Source organism: Rhinolophus hipposideros (assembly GCF_964194185.1).
Source record: "Rhinolophus hipposideros genome assembly, chromosome: 19".
NCBI classification, from domain to species: domain Eukaryota; kingdom Metazoa; phylum Chordata; class Mammalia; order Chiroptera; family Rhinolophidae; genus Rhinolophus; species Rhinolophus hipposideros.
Window position 1 is genome coordinate 42,866,684 of NC_138065.1, and position 21,216 is coordinate 42,887,899.

At 41.6% G+C, this 21,216-nt stretch overlaps 1 protein-coding gene across 1 annotated transcript in view; it reads right to left on the bottom strand.

Moving 5' to 3' along the window:
* Positions 1-21,216, bottom strand: part of CACNA1E (calcium voltage-gated channel subunit alpha1 E) — a 425,092-nt gene that overhangs the window by 91,617 nt on the left and 312,259 nt on the right. The window lies entirely within an intron of this gene.

Consider the following 21,216-nt stretch of genomic DNA (forward strand, 5'->3'; position numbering starts at 1 on the left):
CCCCATGAAAAAATAAGAGAGAAGAGGAATGAGGGCTCCCTGGCAGAGAGGGAGATGATCAAATTCAATGGGTGAGCAAACAGGGATCAAGAAATAATTCATTTGCTGACAGTCCCCTCCAGAAATCCCCTTTCCTAACAGCCTTCCCATCACTAAACACCCTTCCAGGCTAGGATGCCCCTTGCTAATGTGGCAACCTCAGAGCCATGGCCTAGGCACTCTCTGACTGCCCTGGAAGCTGTCCACTTATTCAAGGGGCTCCCCATGAATAAAGAGGTACAGCTTGAAGATGAGCAAATCCGGCACATGCCGTGGTTCCTGCCAGCTACTCACTCAAGTCCAGGAAGGAGGAAAGGAGCCAGGGACTGAGGGTTGTGCCCCTGGGCAAAGGAAGGAGAGGTATCTCTACCTCCTGCCAAGGTAGAGCTGGATTCATTCCTTAGCACAGATACCTTACGATGCTCACAGACAGGCCAAGGCATGGGAAGAGGTACACTGGAAGGAGAAACTCTCCTGGGCATGGTTTCAGGGTCAGCGGGTTCCACTAAAGGTGTTGTGGGGAATGGAGGGGGAGAGTCAAAATGAAGAGTGCCAGGGCCAGTGAGTGACAAGGTAACAGAATTCAAGCCCTGGGGTATCTCCTTTCCCCACCTTTGTTTCTGGATTTCAGCAATTAGAAAGTAACAAGGGGCTGGCTTGGTTTGTGGCGTCAACATCTACCAAAGTTCTCACCGTTGGCTCTTGGTCTTCTTTCTTCCCGCTTGCCCCATCCAATCAGTGCCAATGTTGAGTTGGTTCTAGCTGCAGAAGGGCACTAGAGGCACCCTCCCTTTTCATCCTCCCGCCCTGGTCCAGGACCTCATCCGTTCCTGCCTGGACTATCACAGTAGCATGGCCCTGGTCTGTCAACCACCTGCCTCTCTTTCCTGCATTTCCTCCATCTCACAGCTATTAGAGTTATCTTCATAAAACTGGGTCTGGTCACTTCCGAACCTCAAATGATAACCATAGCGAGTAAGATTTGTGGAACACTTTCTCATTTCCAAGAGCCTTCATACAGTTTGCTCATTTAATCTTTACAACCATTTGGAGAAGAAGGTAGAATAGGTGTATTTTCCTCTTCAATTTAAAAGTTAAAGAACTTGTTCACGTTGAAGAAATGGAGTCAGGATTGGAACCCAGAACTGTCTGCTCTAAGAGCCCAAGCTCCTCATGCCCACATCATCTGCCCAGATTTGTATGCTGCTTTCTGTATTGTTTCATACGTGTGTGTCTTAGTGTTCCAACTATGCCCTGGGGGAATCCAGGAAGGTTTCAAGCAAGACCTTGAAAAAGGAGACTTTTAAACGGCTGGACCAGAGAAACCCAAGAATCCTATGGCATCTATGGTGAGATTACCAACATCGCCATTTTCCAGCTCAGAAAAACTGAATCTCAGGGGAGTAAAGAGACCCTTTGAGGGGGCAAGTGTCCAAGGACACACAGCTACTAAGGGACCATGACGCTCAGATCTTCTAAATTCCCTCTTCTTTCCCTTCTGTCTCCTCCTCATCCACAGTCTTGTCTACCCGCTGCAAAGTAAAGTACAAGCACCTAACGTGACCTTCAAAGTCTTTCACAGTCGGACCTTTCTCTTCAAACCTCACCTCCCATCATTCCTATCCACACCTTGCCTGCCTGCCACCCACCTCGATCATGTTCCATCCAACCTCAGCACACTTCTCACTATTCCTGAAAATGCAGTGAGTTCACATTGCTTCTCTGCCTGGAAACCCTTCTCTTCTGAGTCTGTCAAAATCCTTCTTCAAGGCCAGGTTGAAATGTCACCTCTTCTGTTCAGCTTTCCCCTTCCCGTCCCTCCCTTCTTCTTTAGTCTCCTGGCTTCCATTCTATCTTTCTTGCATTTCTTTACAGCTCATCTTTACATCCAGACCTTTGTTGTGACGAGCTATTCGTGTGACGGTTTCCCCCTTTATGTGAGCTTTTGAAGAAAACATTCTGCGTCTTTCTCCACTTTGTGGCCTCTGGGACTAGGCTAGGCCTGTCACATAGTATACATTCAGTAGATTTTTTTTTTTAATTAAAAATATCCAGGCTGACTTGGTGAGCACACAGAAAGCTCTGCCTTATTCCCAAAGGCCTGAATGAAGTCACACTCCATCTCTGCACAGACCCAAAGGGAGCCAGGTGAATTTGCGGGAATGCACCGGTTGCCAGGTAACTCCTAGACACTGCCACCACTGAGTTCTCTTTGTTTGGCTTCACTAAAACCTCTATAGAATTAGTCTATAAAGTATGCAGGGGGGTCACCTCAATGGAGCCCCCAGAATGACCATGTAGCTTGATTTCTGGTGGGACAGGCTGACAAACCCCAGGCTAACCTCCCTGTGTATTTGGACGTTTCCTGGCTCTCGTTCTCGCCAGCTGGCGTCGTTCTTCTCCTCTGTCATTGCAGGCCCCATTTCCGCCCACCTGGCATCTTGGCTGGGCTCACGGCTCAGAGCCCACCAAATCTGGCCTGGTCTTTTTAAGAAGCCTCTTGGCTAAAGGAAGTAAACAAAGAATGTGCAACAGTGAAGAAGCTGCCTTAGCAGCCCCCACACCTCAGCGGAAGAAGGGCTGGGTAGGCCCCTTTTGTATTATTCATCAAGGCGCCCTTTTCTGTTTTCTTTCTTCATTGGGAGGCTAGGGCAGGATGTCTGGCACTCGTGTCTTTTATGACACTTCTCCCTCCCTCTCTGCCTTGCTTTCCTAATTGTCTGTGCCCATGGCTTATCGCTCTGGCTAGTCTGCAGGCTCCACGAAGCCAAGCAGAGCCTATGCCTGTCACATTCCAACAGGACCAATGAAGATGAATCCAAGGCTTGGTATTCCAGATGTCATAGATGATGGAAATAACACATTAAGACCTGATATTCATGTCACACACTTGCGAAAATTTTAATTTACACATCACTTCCATGTAAAGTATTTCACTTATATTTGCCAAAACCCTGGGAGATTCAGAAAGGTTCTTATCCAAGATCACCCAATGAGCCAGAATTCAAACGAATGTCTTCTGACTCCAGGTTAAGTGCTGTTTTCACCATGCCTCAGCTGTCCTCTATGCCATCTAGATGTCAACATTCAAAATCCACAACGTGGAATTAGTTTCAGCCCAAGGTTGAGGAAAATAAGGATATAAAAACAAGAGCTTTTTGTATTTTTTTTGGTTTGTTTGTAAAAGCACTACCCTTTTAATAGAGCAGCATAAAAATCCATTGCTGTGTTGGGTTAATAAAGCTCTACTATAAAATTCATAGCCTTAGTCAAGCTAGTGATGTACTGCTTGATTTTTGTGTCTGTATCAATCACCGTTTATTTATATGGATATTGCATTCTGGAGAGAACAGGGACAAACAAGATTCAACTCTATTACCTCCCCCAAGTAAGTGACTATTCTAATCTTAGATTCAATATGCCCACCAATCTCGTGAGTGTATATATATATACAGACCCAGTAAAAGTAAGCATGCTTCTCCCACTGGTTGCCCTCTCTTTCCTAAGCACCTGGGTACTATGTCCTCTTCCAAAAGGATCCTGGGGGTTATTCAGATGACGATGGCTTTGCAAAGATAAAGCATATGACCATTACCTTAGCTATCCACTGCCAAACTTCCTACTGAAAGATACCTCAAAGAGTGGCCCTCAAATATGTCCATTTATCCAGTTCCCTTGGACTAAGCAATAGGAAGTTTAAAAGGAGACAGTCTGGCTGGCAGTAGAAGAGTGCACATTTCCCTTAAGTCCTGTTGGCATTGGCCTGTGCCTTAGAGTAAGAGGATGGGTAATCAGCTGCTTTTCATTTGCTCCATCCAGTGTTCCACACCCACAGTTGTAAGAGAGCTCAAGATGGGAAGCACCGAGACTCCAGAATTCCAAACCAGAGGAACAAAAAGAAATCCCCACATGATATAGCAGAAATACGACCAGATCTATTCTCAGAGCTATGTATCCAGGTGACATCTGCTGCTAATAACCTGGACAGTAACCTCTCAGTCTCAGTTTCCTCATCAGTAAGTGCTGATGCTCGAAGGACAGGAAAATTCTCTGCTCAGAACCAGGGGCAGGAGTAAATCTGATTTACTCTGGGTGTCCCAACTAGATTCTTACAAGACACTGTGTAACAATAAAAAGCCAGTGAAAAAGCAACATACAGATTGGGAGAAAATATTTGCAAATCATATATCTAATAAATAGGTTACTATACAAAATATATAAAGAAGACATACAACTCAATAGCAATATATATATATATACACACATATATATGTGTGTATATATATATATATATATATATATATATATATATATATATGATTAAAAACAGGCAGAGGAACTGAATAGACATTTTTCCAAAGAAGACATACAGATGGTCTACAGGTACTTGAAAAGGTGCTAAACATCACTAATCATCAGAGAAGTGCAAATTAAAACCACAATGAGATATCACCTCACACCTGTTAGAACTGCTATTATCAAAAAGACAAGACATAAATGCTGGTGAGGATATGGAGAAAAGGAAACCCTCATGCACTGCTGGTAGGAATATAAATTAATGCAGCCACTGTGGAAAATAGTATGGAGGCTACTCAAAAAATTAAAAATCCATATGATCCAGCAATTCCACGCTGGGTGTATGTCTGAAGAAAATGAAAACACTAATTCAAAAAGCTATATGCAACCCACGTTCATTAGCAGCATTATTTACAATAAATAGCCAAGACATGGAAACAGTGTCCATCGATGGATGAATGGAGAAAGATGTGACTCACTCACACACACACTAGAACACTATTCAGCCATAAAAAAGGAAATCCCGCCATTGGTAACAACATGGATGGATGTTGAGGGCGTTATGAAATAGGTCAGACAGAGAAAGCCAATTACAGTATGATCTGATTTACACAGAGAATCTAAAAAACCATAGAAACAGAAAACAGATTGTCAGAGGTGGGGGTGGTGAATGGAGGAAATGGGTAAAGGGGGTCGAAAGGCACAAACTTCCAGTTATAAGATGTGGAAGGTCTGAGGATCTAATGTACGACATGGTAATTATAGATGATAACACTGTACTGCGTAATTGAAATTAAGAGAGCAGATCTTAAGACATCGCAAGAAAAAAATTTCTTAACTATATAAAATTATAAAATGATGGATGTTAACCAAGCCTCATGTGCTAATCATTTCCTAATATATACATGTATCAAATCATGACGCTGTATATCTTAAACTAATACAATGCTATATGTCGATAATATCTCAATGAAACTGAGGAAAATATAAATTGTGTTTCATTGTAGCTACTTCTTATCCAGTTCTGTTATGCATAATTTTTGGTTGCTTTTTTATCCCCCTGGCAGGATAACCTGCAGTTTCCCTCAAGATATAGTGCGCACACAGATAAGGTGAAGGTGAGGTGAGCAAGGATGAGCCGTGGTTCTGGTCATCACTTAACGTAGAAAAGGTTTGGGTTTCTAAATATCAGCTATGGGAACTTAGAAGGAGGCTGTTTGCCTTGTACTGCACGGTTAAGTACAATTTTCTTCCTTAATCCTACATAGTGAATTTACATTTGTGACTCCTTTTATTTTCCAGTTTATCTGAGAGGCATAATTTGTAAAAATCAACGCTTGATACTAGCCAATTCTATATTATTCAAATCCAATGAGACGAACTGCGAGAATTAAACAGATAATCACAAACAAGGTAAAACACCCAAAACATTTATCACGTGTGACGGGAGGTGTGTATTCGGGGAAGGCGGGGTTGTCTTTCAAATCGTATTTAGGTTAATAGTCAAATTGATTTGTATTTGATAAACTTATAGATTTGACCTATGAAGGAGTCATTGCCACACATAATTCATTAAGTGGCTAATCTGTATGTTGACAAATTCAAGTGACTGGTTTCATTCCATAGGGGGATAGGAGAGGCTTTGGTCATTCAGAGATCTAGAATTCATCCTGAGGTAACTAGCCCTTTGGTGGATGAGAAGTGAGGTTCACCAAAGCCTCGCCCCAACCTGAAATTCCTGACCATGTTATGTCACTGGGAAGTCTCAGGGTCCCTTGTCAGGTATCTCTGCATTGAGCTAGTGAGGAAGAACTTCTTAAAGGTCTGCTTTGGCAGGAACCGCTCAGTTGGAGGATTATTTGGCTCCAGACCCCTCCTGCTGATTCAATACACACTGGGAGTTTTGTTTACTGATGTGGAGGCCCTCCCTGCTGTCATGGCAACCAAAGGAAGACAAAGCCGGCCAGGATGGGCTTGCCTGCGTGACTCAAAGATCTGTTTACTCACACTCCTGTACACACTTGTACACTTCATCGCACACATTGGCATGAATACACACATGCTCACGCTGACAGTGAAGGCATATGTGGACAGACTTTGCCAAGCACACAAATGGCTACATGGTCATATTCCTATGAATCTTCAGAGCCCATATTGCCAAAGTGCTTCCCCGCCCCCAAGGGAACCTTGCCAGTCTTCCTATAGGATGTGTGCTTCAGGAGGGAGGAATTTGGGTTAGACATCCAGAAAAGCCTCTTCAACCCTAAGTGTTGTAACATGAACAGAGAAATTGGGGGAAGTCAGAGAGGCAATCGTGTGTTGGTGGTGATTTAATTTCAGTCTCATTGGAAAACAAGCTAGGTGGAGGGCGGGGAGGTAGGACAGCTTTGTAAACACAGCCCAGAGAAGGTAACCACCTTTCTGAAGGTCACACACTTTGGCTGTATTTCAGTTATGTACATCGCATCCCTTGACTTGTTCCAGAAAGGATTTAAGGAGACTTAGGGTGTCAATAAAGCATCCAGTCCACTAAATGCCATTCAGTGTTGACTCTAGTAAGCAGGATGGATGGGCAACCAGAGGGGTGAGGAATGCGCCAACTTAGGCACTGCATCAGATTATGTCACTCTTCCTTCGGGGCAGGAGCTTGGGAGGGCTCCTCCAAAGGGCAGAATTCCTTCCCCTAAATCAGTGAAGGCAAATAACCAGTCTTCCACAGAGCGCTGTATCCCACCCCTCTCCTCCATCCTCCACCCAGAGCAATGAAAGATAGGCTAGGGTCTCACAGGCTATCGGGTGGGGAGGGCCTCGCAAGTCACCTCTGTCAGCCTCACCTTCTACATGCAAGGACACCAAGGGACAGAGGGCAGATGGCTTGCTGGTGCAAGGTCTGCAGTGTGAGGCTGACAGCAACATCCCTTCGATCTCTGGGTTCCAAAGCCAGCGCCACTGTCTTCATAACATTTTCTGTCATGAGAACTCAGAGGCAAATTCTTTGGCCCTCAGTGAATGCATGGTCTTTTTCTCTCTCACTTTTCTTGACGTTGCAATCTTGTTAATTTATTTGTTTGAGCAGATGCAGGGGAAGGCCTGGGAATTAACATAGACGGGATCATGAAAGAGCTGAACTATGTTTCCTGTTTGGCGTTTTAACCTGAAGTCTGGTGTAATCCAGACTGTTAGAGCGTAATGATTAAAAGCTCTGAAACTGGACCAAACTGGGTTTGAATCCTGGCTCCATCAGGGTGTGACCTGGGGCAAATTCTTAACCTCTGATTCTCAGTTTCCTCATTTGTAAAACAGGCATAAACACCATACTTGTCTCAAAGTGTTGTGAGGAATGAATTAAAAAACAGCTGGAAAGTGTATAGTATTGAGAACTGAGTAACGGTTCCAAGTGCGTATTTTAAGTATTACTGACACTCCAGAGAATATATCATAATACACAAAACCTATTATCGGGGCCTTTCTATATATGCTATGTGTTTTATATTTCCATATTACATACATATCATATATTTGAGTATGATATATAATGAATATCCACATATTCATTCTTTTTCCAAAATATAATTTACTGAGTGCCTACTACGTGGTTGGCATTGTTTTAGAATATGAGTATAGCTGCAAACATAAAAGCAAAATCCTGGCCTCCACGGAGCTCACGATGAACAAGATCAATACATGGTATATAAAGCCTGTTATATATTGATAAGTGCTAAGGGAAAAATAAAGCAGAGAAGAGGAAGTATGGGAAAGGTCTGGAATTTGGGGTAGAGTGGCCAGGGAAGGCCTCGCTGAGAAGACTTGAGAGATGGTATGAGCCATGTAGGTACCCGAGGGAGAACATTCCAGGCGAGAGGCAGCAATGAGGGCAAAGCTGTAAGGCTGGCACATCGGAGCAGCTTTTGCAGAACAGAAAGGGGCCAACATGGCTGGAGTGGACTGAATAAAGGGAAAACGGATGAGAAGAGGTCAGAGTGGGTAACAGGTGATGGAGGTGGCAGGTTAGACCATGTATGGCCTTAGAAGCCCTACAACGATTTGACTTTTACTTGGCGTGATCTGGAAACTACTGGTGGGCTTGTAACAGAGGAGTCATATGACCTGATTTAAGATTTCAGAGCCATGTCTCTGGTCGCCCTGTTGAGAATAGACTGATGAGGGCTAAGGGTGGAAGCAGGGAGACCTTCCAGGTTCTATACAGATCGTGGCTGCCTTGGCCAGACTGGAAGAGTGGGGATAACAGAGAAATACCAGGGTTCTGGAACCATTGTGAAGGTAGAGCTAAGGACGGCTTACCAACACCGTGAATGTGGAGTCTAAGAGAGACAAGCGTCAAAGACGACCCCAAGGTTTTTTAGCTTGGGCAGCTAGAAGGATGGAGTGTAACTGAGACGGAAGAGAGACGACACCGGGAAAAGCAGTTTCTAGGGGGCAAATCCGTTCAGCCATGTATGTAAGTCAGCTGGCTATCCTGACACGTATATTGAAGATCAGCAGGCCCAACAGCACCGATTCTCTGTTATCCATATAAGATGTGGCAACTGCTTCACGGATTGTCTGCTGCGAATGAAACCGAAACATCCTTGACTCTCTCTCCATCACCCTTCCTTCCCCCTTCTCCCCCACATCCCGGCTGGCATGTGCTAGAAAGATGTGAACTGATTTTTCAGTAAAATAGAATGAAGAAATTAAACTTGCTACTGCTGCAAATAAAATTCAAAATGAAAGAAAAACTCTTCAAATAGTCTTAGAAGCTGCACTATTTCATTCCAACTACTTGATTTCCTATTAACAGGGCTGGTCAAGAAATAGCCTGTCCAATGAACACTGTCAAAACTTTTGTGTTCTTACACACTTGTCCTTAATCTTTTAAGAAAGGAACTGGGACCACACTTTTATCCCTATTTTGAAGACTGGAAAAATAAAATCCTAAAGAATCAAAGTGACCACTGAAAGACACAAAGATACAAAAGGAATTCTGATCACCTGACTTTGTTTAATTACACAACAGCCTATGCCACCTTGTTTCAGCACGAAGACACTACTGGGGCACAAACTTCCTGGCACATACTACGCTTCCTGTCTCGTTATGCATATAATAGTGTATGTTTCAGTCACAATATTTCAGTGGGTTCAAAGCCCTGTGATGCTCGAAGAATGAGCTACAGGAAGTAAGAACATTTCCTAGTCTTCTTTCTTCCCCCAAACCACCCCCCCCCCCAGCACTCTAATTACAGTATGAAAGAGGCATCTTGACAGAGGACAAATGGCTGTGTTCTTTTAAGAAATACTTCTTGCTCTCTTCTGAGAAGCGGCAGCAATTGGTGCCCTCCTCTAAAGGTTTGGAGGTGCCTGAGGATTGGGTGTGGCCGAGTTCAAAGGAGTGACTGAGTTTATCACACTTAATACTGTGTGGGCCCTTTTGCCTTTGTAAAACCTTTGCATTTCCCAGAATCCTTTGTTCGGTGTCTCCAGATAATTTAAACATTAAATATTCCTTTTCAGGAAGGTGAAACCTTCCTGGTTCAGTATCAAACGATCCTTCCCTGGTAAAACAAGCCCTTTCTTCTGCTTCTGGATGGATGAGCCCAAGAAAAGGCCCACAGTGGACAGAATGGGAATGGTGGGTAGTGAGGAGAGGAGCAGAAATCTGAAGGAAAAGGGGCCAGAGAGAACCTGGTGAGGAGGCAATCCTGAAGGGAGGGAAGAAAGTTTAGAGACTAGCTGCAGGTTAACACACGAAACGTGAGCTTACCACTCAGAAAGGCTGACTGGGCTTTTCCACTCAGTCCCCTTTTAGATGGCTCCATGAGGGATCATCTAGGAGTTTTCATTCACATACCCAACCATCCACATATTCAGGGTATATCAGAAAGCACCGAAACTTAGTTCCATTTTTCAGACGGAAAACCGAGGCTTAGAACAAACAGCATGTGCCCACTTACTGGGTGGTGACCCTGTTGTGCTGGACACTCTGAGGGGAGGGGCTGTTGGCTGGTACAGTGTAACATCCACAGGCCAGCACAGATTGGCTGTTCAATCAATGTTTACTAAGTGAATGAACCGTACCCCACACTAGAGACAACCACGGGACGAAGAGCAGTTTCAGATTTTGCACCAAGAGGAGGGAACGGGTTTAATGGAGTGAGTCCCATGTCTCAGTCCTGAAGATATGGGTCCAGCATGCACAGAATCAGCGGCGTGGGAGACACGTGTGGGTCTTGATTCTAGCTTGTTCTTCCAGGAGAGGCCTCTCCGCTAAGGCTTCTCTGGTTTGCTTCTCCTCAATCTTCTTTGCTTCTCTAAACACTGGTGTGCCCCAGAGCCCAGGCCAGGTCCTTTCCTCCAGCCATTCTCCCTCTGGGTCATCTCACACAGGCCCATGGAAACAGCATCATCTCTACGCTGAAGGCTACCAAATTTGTATCCCCATCCCCAATACACCAACGTGCTCCAAATCCACTTACCACCACTGTTTACTTGATATCAGCTACTTGGGTGTCAAACAGACATCTGACACGTAACACGGCCAAACCACAATTTTGATTTCTCCCCCAAACTGCTTGTCCTCTAGTCTCTTCCAGTGAATAACACCACCCAAGCTAGGAGGCACTTTCCATTCTTTCCCTTTTCTCACTGCACCTCCAGTCCAATCCACAAGCCATGCCTCGCCATCCGACTGTCTTCTCTTCCACTTTACTCGTATCGCCTGAGTCCAGGCTACCCTGGTCTCTTGACCGAATGCTTCCTCCCTTCAGACGCCCGCAGGAACCTCCCTCACTCACTGTTTCCCCCACCTTTGTCCCAATGCCCTTATTTCCCTCACAGAAAAAAAATAGGGGTGACTTTTTAAATGCAAAAGAAATCACACGAGCCCCGTCTTAAGACTCTCCTCCTGGAATCCAATGGTTAAAATCCAAGCTTTTTACTAGAGGCTATGAGATCCTACGTGGATCTGACCCTGTTCCATCTCCCTGACTTCAGGGGGCGTTCCCCCATCACAGAATCAAAATTAATAATCCCGCTACCTGTCGTAGTCTATAACAATCGGTTATATTGTATTAATAGTTTGCTGCTAAAAGACTGCCATGTTTAACTACTTGGTGTTTTGTCTTTCCACAAGAATGTAAACTTCCTGGGGAAAGGGTCTTGTCTGCCATGTTCACCATTATATTCTCAGTGCTCAGAATAGTGCCTGGTGCTTAAGAGAACTCACCAAGTATTTGTTGGATGGATGAATAATAGTAAGAGAACATTCAGAATTATGTATTCTTTCATCTGGAGGTTACCTCTAGGAGTCAGGACCACGGCAGATCCTATCTACTGGTAGTGCGGTCAGTCTCTTTACCTCCGAGAAATAATTCTCAACCAAGCCAATCTGAAAACAAGCTGAGCATCTTTTCCTGGACACTTGATATAATTTTTCAGAACCACCCCAAAACTATAAAGCATCATCACAGCAGGAAATGCTTTAGGGTATTCAGCTTAAATATTATCTGCTGCAACCGAGACCTTATCCTTCTGTTGTTTCACTTAAGCTGATGGTTATCTTTTACTTAGATGTCTTTCTGAAATTGAGGATATCCAATAAGTCACCAACTTCTTTAGCTTGCCTTACAGTTAAAGTTCTTCATTAAAATGTAATTCTTACCTCATTGAAAATATCAATGTCTACTGGAGACAAATGCTACAAAAATAGGTGACATACAAGCAAAGAGGTTCTCCTGAAAAGCTGGCATGTGGTGGGTATGAGTGCTTGAGGGTTATTGTAGGTTAGGCGCTTTCCAATGAGGACTCAGGAACAATAAATACACAACGGAAGTCACGAGATGTCAGGAAAGATCATTAAACACGTAGTATAGTAAAAAAGACGTGGTACACATAGCTTTGAATCACAGACCACGAACAAGTCATTTAACCTCTCTGAGGCTTGATTTCCTAATAAATGACCTTGATTAAAATACCAAGTTCACTGAGCTATTGTGTCAATGGGCAAAAGCACGCATGGATTATGATGCCAACGTGGTAAATCTTAAATACATGCAAGCTGAATCCGAAGTTGAAGCCCCAAAGGAGCTGGTTCTCTTAAAGTCTAAAACACTGTGAGTGGATGACTTGTTCTTTTGCCCCCTTGGGATACGAACTCAAAACAGATATTTGGGTCAAGGATAATATAATCAACAACAGAAAGGAAGGAATACTAGCGAGGTTCCGAAAAAAGGAAAACACAACTTTTGACAAAATCTGTTACTGAACACTTGAAGACCATTTGACTACTTCTTAACTGTAACTGCTCCCCTCATCGACTTCTGAATAACTCTACCACCTTTGGAAGAAACCATTTTGCATGAGCTTTCTTGATGAGGATTTCCTTCAGAGCAGACTTTCTAGAGTTTGGAACGTGCCAGGACATGTGTGCAAATGAAAGCATAGGAGAGGGAGCTGCCAGCTTAAACCATAACTCCCACCCCAAAGTAGACTTCTAGGAACTTCCAAGGGCCTTCCCTTAGCAAAGTCTACCCTTATGTACTTATAGTCATCGGTAAATCTTCTCACAGAGTAGTGGTTCTCAAAGTGTGGTCCATGGACCGATGCCCATTCGCACATTGTTACTAATGCATGATCAGATAAATTGAAAACCTGAAAGTGCTAATAACTTCTATAACAATTTGATGGATGTTTTATAAGTATTGAGTATAAGGATAAAAATTGGGGCCTATATTTTGTATCTCTTTGTTTTTGTACTTCATTTTTATATAATTTACTTTTACGATGATTGCATTTCACAAAAGTATCAATATAGATCAGAGACTGGGAATGCTAAAGAGTGATTCTTCACCAGATGGTTGAAGAAGGACGGTCTGGAGCAAAACCATTTATTTCTCTGTGGCTAGAAGCTGAGGTAATGAGATCATCATGCTAATTACCATTTATTTTGTGTTTACGATGTCCCAGAAACTCTGCTAAATGTTTTATAAGCACTATCTCATTTAATTTTCCCCAAAATACAAAATACATGATGTCATCTCATTTTGAAAAAGACGCCAGAGGATGTTTAAAAGCCTGCTCAAGGTCATAAAACAAAGCAGTGACAGACCAATATTCTGACCACAAATTGGTCCAGAGGTCTGTCAGTCAGGAGGCCTGCACCACTTGAGGCCCCGAAGAGTACATGGGTGTCATTTTGCTCCATGTGTCCAATGCACCGTTCTCTTCTTTCTGTGTGTCCTCATCCTCTGCTTTTTGTTTGTCTTCTTTTTCATCCTTTTCTGTCTCCCCTTCTGCTTCTCATCCCTGGGGATGGACGCAGCCAAGGGATAGGACTTAAGGGTCACAAACGCCCCCGAACTCACTACGGGATATCTCTGCCCTACCCTGCTCTGTGTCAAGGGGAGGAAACCACAGGAAGCATTAAATCCACATTCTCCTCATGGGCAGGAAGCAGGACATTTCCATTGTCCTTTTATGATCAAATGGTAGCTAAGAGAAACGGATTTTCACTAAAAGCACCAATTTTCAATAGCATAAATAACAGCCATATCCTTTTGCGAGTAAATGTCATCTGTTAATAAACACTGATCATTTTTTTAACTCTCCAGACTCCCAATAGTACAAGGAATTCTAAATTTAAATTAGGATATTACTCCTTCCCAAATCTTCATTCTTAACTGAAAATACATCTTACCTGAAAACATTATCTGTACATACCTGTGGCTACATCCAGTCATGGAAAGGTGCGCGCGCGTGCACACACACGTACACACATGCACACGTGTACAGCCAGAGCCCCACACAGGCAGGCTGACACCTATAAACATACATCATGCTACATTTTTTCCAGAGCTTGATCTCCTCCTCTGTAATAATGCCTTCTACCCGGGAAACTAGTTAATACAGGCTTTACTTCTGAAGAGGTCACTAGGTAGGATTTGGCTAAACAATTCTGCTCACGTGTGAAATCAGGCAGTTGCTGTGAAACTATAACTGAGTTTCTGCCTGATGCTGCTCAAAAAACTGGAGTTTTACAGACAATTTGCAAAGTGAAAGAACTGATGTCTACTACTGGCAGAACGATACTCTGGTGTTAGGAAATACTTTTCACATAAAATTCCCAGATGCTGGATAAATTCAACAAGCACGCTCACGAATGCATTCCTGAGCTCACAGGAAAGTAACAAAAATCTCTATGGTTAAAAAACCCACAAAAGCAGATACCTTTTATATGAATATTTTCTCCCAGTCTGTGGCTTATCTACATTCGTTTTCTTAATGCTTTCTTTTGATGAAAAGAATTTTGTTTTTTCAATTTTGACCAAGTCCAACCTAACAATTGTCTTGTTTTATTGTTGGTGCCTTTTGTATTCTGTCCAAGACATATCTTTCTACCCCAAATTCTCATAGAGATTCTCAAAGTAATATTTACCTACAGAGAGACACAGGTCTGTATTCACTTCCCATCCCCCATACCAATGTCCAGTTGATTTAGCACGATCTATTAAAATGACTTTCCTTTCAACCACTGAACCAACTTTGCATATTTCTCAAAAATCAACCACTTACGTACATGAGGTGCTCTCTATTCGGTTCTACTCATCTATTTCTTCATCCTTACACCAATACCATATTGTCTTAATTACAGGAGCATTACAGTAAATCTTAAAATCAAGTATTGCCAGTCCTATAACTTTGTTCTCCGTTTTCAAAATTGTTCTGGCTTCTCTGAAGTCTTTGCATTTTTGTTATCAATTTTTGAATCACCTTGCCTATTTCTCCAAATTAGCCTATTGGAACTTTGATGGGGATTACACTGAATTTATATATTGATTAAAGGATAATGGATATCTTAATGATACTAAATCTTTCAATCCATTAAGATGGTATGTATCTCCATTTTTTAAAAGACCTTCTTTATTTCAGCAATGTTTTGTAGTTTTTAGTATAGAGGTCTGGCACATCTTTTGTCAGATTTATTCCTAGATATTTGATTTTGTGTTATTTAAGAACATTTTTAAATTAATTGTAATCCACTTAAATTGAAACTAATAATTGCAAGTCTACATAATTCAATTAATTTTTTGTATATTGACCTTAAATCCCGTGAGCTTATGAAATTTGCTTATTAGATTCAGTAGTTTGTAGATTCTAGTGTTAGAGTTTCAAAATATATGATCATACTGTCTGTGATTTTAAAAATAACAGTTTTACTTCTTCCTTTCCAGTTTGTATTCCCTTTCTTTTTCCTGCTTTATTTAAATGGCTCAGATCTACAGACCGATGTTGAATAAAAGTGGTGAAAGTGAAAGTTCTTGTCCATTTCCAGATCATAGGAGAAAGGGATTAACATTTCACCATTAAGTATTATGCAAGTTGTAGGGTTTTTTTAGATACCTTTTAATTGGACTGAGAAAGATCCCTTCTATCATTAGTTTACTATGAGTTGTTATTAAAAAGGAGTCTTGGATTATCATATATTCTTTTTGTACATCTATAAAGATGTCATATGCTTTTTCTCTAGTATACTGTCAATACTGCTTATCACATGGATTGAGTTTCAAATACTAAACCAACCTCGCTTTCATGAATTAAACATCACTTGGGCATGATATACTATCCTTTATATTCTGTCAGATTTGACTGGTAATATTTTGTGAAGGAATTTTACATCTATGCTCAGGATGGATATTGCTCTGTAAATTTCTTTCCCTATGATATATTTGTCAGGTTTAATCACTGGAGTTATGCTTGCCACATCAAATGAGTTGGGAATGTTCTATCCTCCTCGATGTTCTAAGGGAGTTAATGAAGGATTGGTATTACGTTTGGTAGAATTGACTGGTGAAGCCACATAGCTTGGAGTTTGTTTGCGGGAAGGTTGAAGATTACGAATTCAATTTCTTTAATAGATATGGGTTTATTAAGATTTTTGACTTCTTGTATAAGTTTTTCAAGAAGTTTTCAAGGAGCTTACCATTTTATCTAAGTTGTTAAATTTATATGCATAAAATTTTCATACTATACCCTTATTATCTAATTTCTGTAGGATCTGTAGTGATAATGCCCTTTTTCATTCCTGGTGCTGATGATCTGTGTTTTTTTTTTTTTTTATCTTTCTTTGAAATTCAAATTTCAAAGGTAAATTACACAGCAGAGCAGATAGCATTGAAGAACGTGTCAGTGAACTTGTTTTTTTAAATGCACCACAATAAAATAAAAAGAGGAAAAATGAAGGGGAGATTAGTAAAAATGTTGGATAAGATAAAAGTCTTAAATAAGTCAAGTCAAAGTTCCATAAAAAGAGAGGCAATAGAAGGAGGAGAGAAAATATTTGAAAGATAGTACTTAAATTTCCCAGAATTAGGTAAATATTCAACTATATATAGTAAGCATGATACATCTAAAAGCAGGATACATTAAAATAAATCCATTAACTAGAACCATTAGGGTAAAACTACACGACACCAAAGACAAAGTCTTTTAAAGGAACCTAAGAAAAAAAAAAGATCACTTATTAAAGAATGACAATTAGGTCTCGTCAGCAATGATGAAAGCCAGGATACAGGAATTATATTTTTAGAATGCTAAGATGAAATAATTGTCACCTTTGAATTATGAATTCTGACAAACTAACTTTTAAGAATGTAGGCAAAATAAAGATATTTTCAGATTAAAACTGAAGGACTTTGCACTGGTAAGGGAATCTCTGAAAAATGTATTTTAGAAAGGGAAACAATCTAAAAGGAAAAATCTAAGATGGAAGAATGGCAAAAGCAAACAAACAAACAAACAAAAAACATGTGGTAGACATGTGAATAAATCTAACAAAATCTATGTTTAAAATACAAAAGGTTATGCCTAAAATTGTTGTTTTAAAAATATAAATTAGAACTACACATTGGTCAATAATAGCTTACAAGCCAACACAGACTAATATGAATTACAGAGTTTTTATATTGCATGGTAGGAGGTATTAAGTTATTAAATTTATAAAAATTTCATTAATTTAAGCATGTCTGGAAAAAAATTAAAATTCAGCCACTGAAAGGAGAGAATAGAATGTTAATTTCAAATCTGAGAGTTTAAGTAGAAAAAGTGAAAAAAGAACAAAAAGGCCATGATTCTCTGATAAGATTGACTCTATGTTGAAAACCCCTAAGAATCTACACACAGGGGCCGGCCCAGTCGCTCAGGCGGTTAGAGCTCCATGCTCCTAATTCCAAAGGCTGCCGGTTCGATTCCCACATGGGAATCAACCACAAGGTTGCCAGTTCAATTCCTCGAGTCCCGCAAGGGATGGTGGGCTCCGGCCCCTGCAACTAAGATTGAACACAGCACCTTGAGCTGAGCTGCCGCTAAGCTCCCAAATGGCTCAGTTGGTTGGAGCGTGTCCTCTCAACCACAAGATTACCGGTTCGACTCCCGCAAGGGATGGTGGGCTGCGCCCCCTGCAACTAGCAATGGCAACTGGACCTGGAGCTGAGCTCTGCCCTCCACAACTAAGACTGAAAGGACAACAAGTTGACTTGGAAAAAAGTCCTGGAAGTACACACTGTTCCCCAATAAAGTCCTGTTCCCCTTCCCCAATAAAATCTTTAAAAAAAAAAAAAAGAATCTACACACAATTTAACAGAATTAAGAGAGTATAACAATGGCAATGAATAAAAGTATCAATATCCAAAAATCAATTTAAACTAGATACTAGAACAATGAATAGTAATAAAATAATAAATTAGTGACAAATATCATGAGGTATCTAGGATTAAATCTAACAAAGTATGTGTGAGACCTTTTTAGAGTAATGAAATTATATGGAAAGACATTAAAGAAGGCACAAATAAAAGAAGATATCTACATGTTCATGGCTAGACTTAAATGTCTGTTCTCCCTAAAATGTGCTATAGGATACAAAGCATTCCAATAAAAAACCCACCAGAGGTTTTCTTGGAACCTGATAAGGAAGTCACAATTCATATATCATTCATTGATTTATTGTGTAGGAACATGTACATAGGTAGTAAAACTAATGAGGAGCAAAAGGATAATAAGCACAACCCTTGGGGGCAGGTAGAGATGCAGTTGAGGATTGCCCATTGGGTCACTGCTATTGGTGATGCTTTCTCTTAAGCTTTACTGTGAGCACCCAGATAATCATTTTTCTTATGTGTGTACCACATATGTGGTACACACAATACATAAAATTTTATATATAGTTTTCTTTTGTACATAGGAAATATTTCAAACAGAAGGGTTTTTGTAAATCGATGAACTGCAAGTCATGAAAACACACTGCTTCCCAGTTATGACGGAGTCAAGTTACCTTGAATATTAATAATAAAGAAAGACTGGAATAGAAGGAGAAGAGCTAGATTTCAGTCCCGACTCTGACATATTCTAGCTATGGGATTCTGGGGAAGTCAGCCATCAGACTCAGTTTCTTACTTTATAAAATGGGGATGAAAATTCTCTTGAAGTTTTGGTGGGGGTAAAAGAATAAAATACATACAAAGTTGTTTAGGAAACTACAGTAAGCCATATAGTACTATCAGGGACCTTAATAAAGGGACCTTATAAACATGAACAGAAATCTTTCTTCTTCCCCTTCAAGAAACTGTGTCTGTTGGCTGCTTTCGTTTACAGTTGCCCCCATGACTCTTCTTTCAAAAATGTATGTAAGCAGTCAGAATCCATCTTAATTTTTATCCTCACCAAGTTCAGGGAGAGCCTCTGGGTCTCTCAGATCAGCTGCCTTGTATTCACTTAAACAGAATCTTAGACACGCCTTCTTCCCAAGCTGTGCACAGAACCACCTTCTCAAAGGGCCAATCTCCAGCCAGCTAAGGGGTGGGACTGACAAGCCAGAAGGAGCCAGACGAAGAATCCCCTTCCCCAGGACATTTAAATCAGTAACAAACCTGACCTCTCAGTGTATCTTGCCCTGAGTGACTCTGCAGAGCATAAAGAATCACTGATCTTACTAAAGGAGTATTACAGGGCAGGACAGAATACAGAAAATTCCAGTAGAAGACTGTGAAGATTGGTGGGAAAGGACCATCTCTTCTTCTCCCTCCTCTGGCACCTGGTGTCCTGATAACTCCAGCGACTCAGCTCCCATCTGGCTGCCTTGCCTTCTGTGGCCCCACCAACCACCTCTCTTGAAATCTGTGAATTAAGGGGAGCTTGTTGAACCTCCCCCTCTGTCTCATGTTCCCAATCACATTCCTCTTGCCCGAGAAGACAACAAAAGAAACACTTATAGTACCAGCAGGTGTAACACTAAAAATTCGCATCACTGGTCATCCAGGATTTCCACCTCCCTCTGAGGTGAGCCAGAGGAAAGTCTGATACAGAGTCTTTGGAGAATTCTCTTTGGCCCTCACCCACAAGCCTACTTCCTGAACACCTCCATACAGGGGAAACCTCCACATGAAAGTCCTGCTAGCAATGTCACCTTGGCCTGTCCTCTGAGTTAGTCCTCACTGGATGAGGAGGGCCTTATAATTCCAACTAGCGGCAATCCAAGCTGTAGTGTCTGGATAGCAATGAAAATTAAAAGAGGCTTGTTCTCTTGCTCCCAGCCATAGTGCATCAGCCTGAAAGGCCAACACTCAGAGACTCAAAGCCATTTCCTAGAAACCTGGGGTCTTATTGACTTGCAAGGCTCTGTAATTGGCCCAAGGAGGGATGGAAACTGTGGTCTTGGCACCAAATCAAGAGAAAGGGATAACAAGTATGGAAGGCAAATATCAAAAGATTCATCTGACAAGGATACGTAGACACAGATCACTGAATAGGAGTCAGGGGGCCTGGAGTCCAGCCCTGCCTGCCACTTACCACCTCGGGGTCTTAGGCAAGAAAATTTGTGAGGTAGGGTGTCTTTACCTCAGATGTTCTCCAAGGGCCCTGCCAGCCTGAGCACTTTAAGGTTCCAAAGCAAATGAAGCCCAATGGTAGTCATATCTGATTGCTCCCAGCAAGTGTAATTCAGAGAACTCAGATGGAGGGGAAGAAGAAGAGGAAGAAGAGGCCATGTTATACGTGAAATGTAAAACTACTGGGGCACAAAATGAGTACGTTTGGGAAACAGGGGTAACAAAACTATGGCATTTAGGTGCATTATTCTAAGAAGTCATCTGGACAAAGTTTGAGAGAGTCTCTTGAAATAGGTCTCTTCATGCTTCTTCCAGAGACCGTAACATAGCACTGGCCTCCTAAGGAAGAACTGTATATTTATTGAATGAATGAGACGGGGACTGAGAACATCTGCCCGAGAGGGCTTTCCTGATAGAATTCTTACAACTGGAAACACCTGCCCAAAACATGGCTATTTGAAACATTATGAGGAAGACCTGGGACCCTTTCAGAAATAGAAAGAAGGCAACCAAGATAGTCCACGTCAGTGGAGGTAAGGTGACTGATTTCCAAGAAGGAAGCTGGTGGCATGGGCTGCTGGGCAAACAGACTGCACTGAGCTCGTTATCCATAGTGCCAGCTCAGTGCCCCTGGGACCTGTACAAGGCCTCCAGAAAACAGCTGGTACAGTCTGTGGCTACAAAACAGCTTGTTATGAGGACAACATGGAATAATAGATGTAAAAATAATTTGAAAAGTTAAAAGTGGGCTATATATGCTACCCAGCTAGTTAAAGAAACATACTCTTTGTAAACATGTACCTGAGGGGGGAAAAGCCTTCGTTTGTTCATCAAATTCTCATTCAGCATCTATTATGCAGCAGCCATGATTCTGGGTGCTAAGTATAATATAACATTATAGTGCTAAGTATAATACTGGTAAGGGTATGCCAAGTTACAGTTTGTAAAACACTTCCAAATAGAGTAACTCAGTCTTTGCAATACAGTAAGCCCCCAAAACCACAGACCC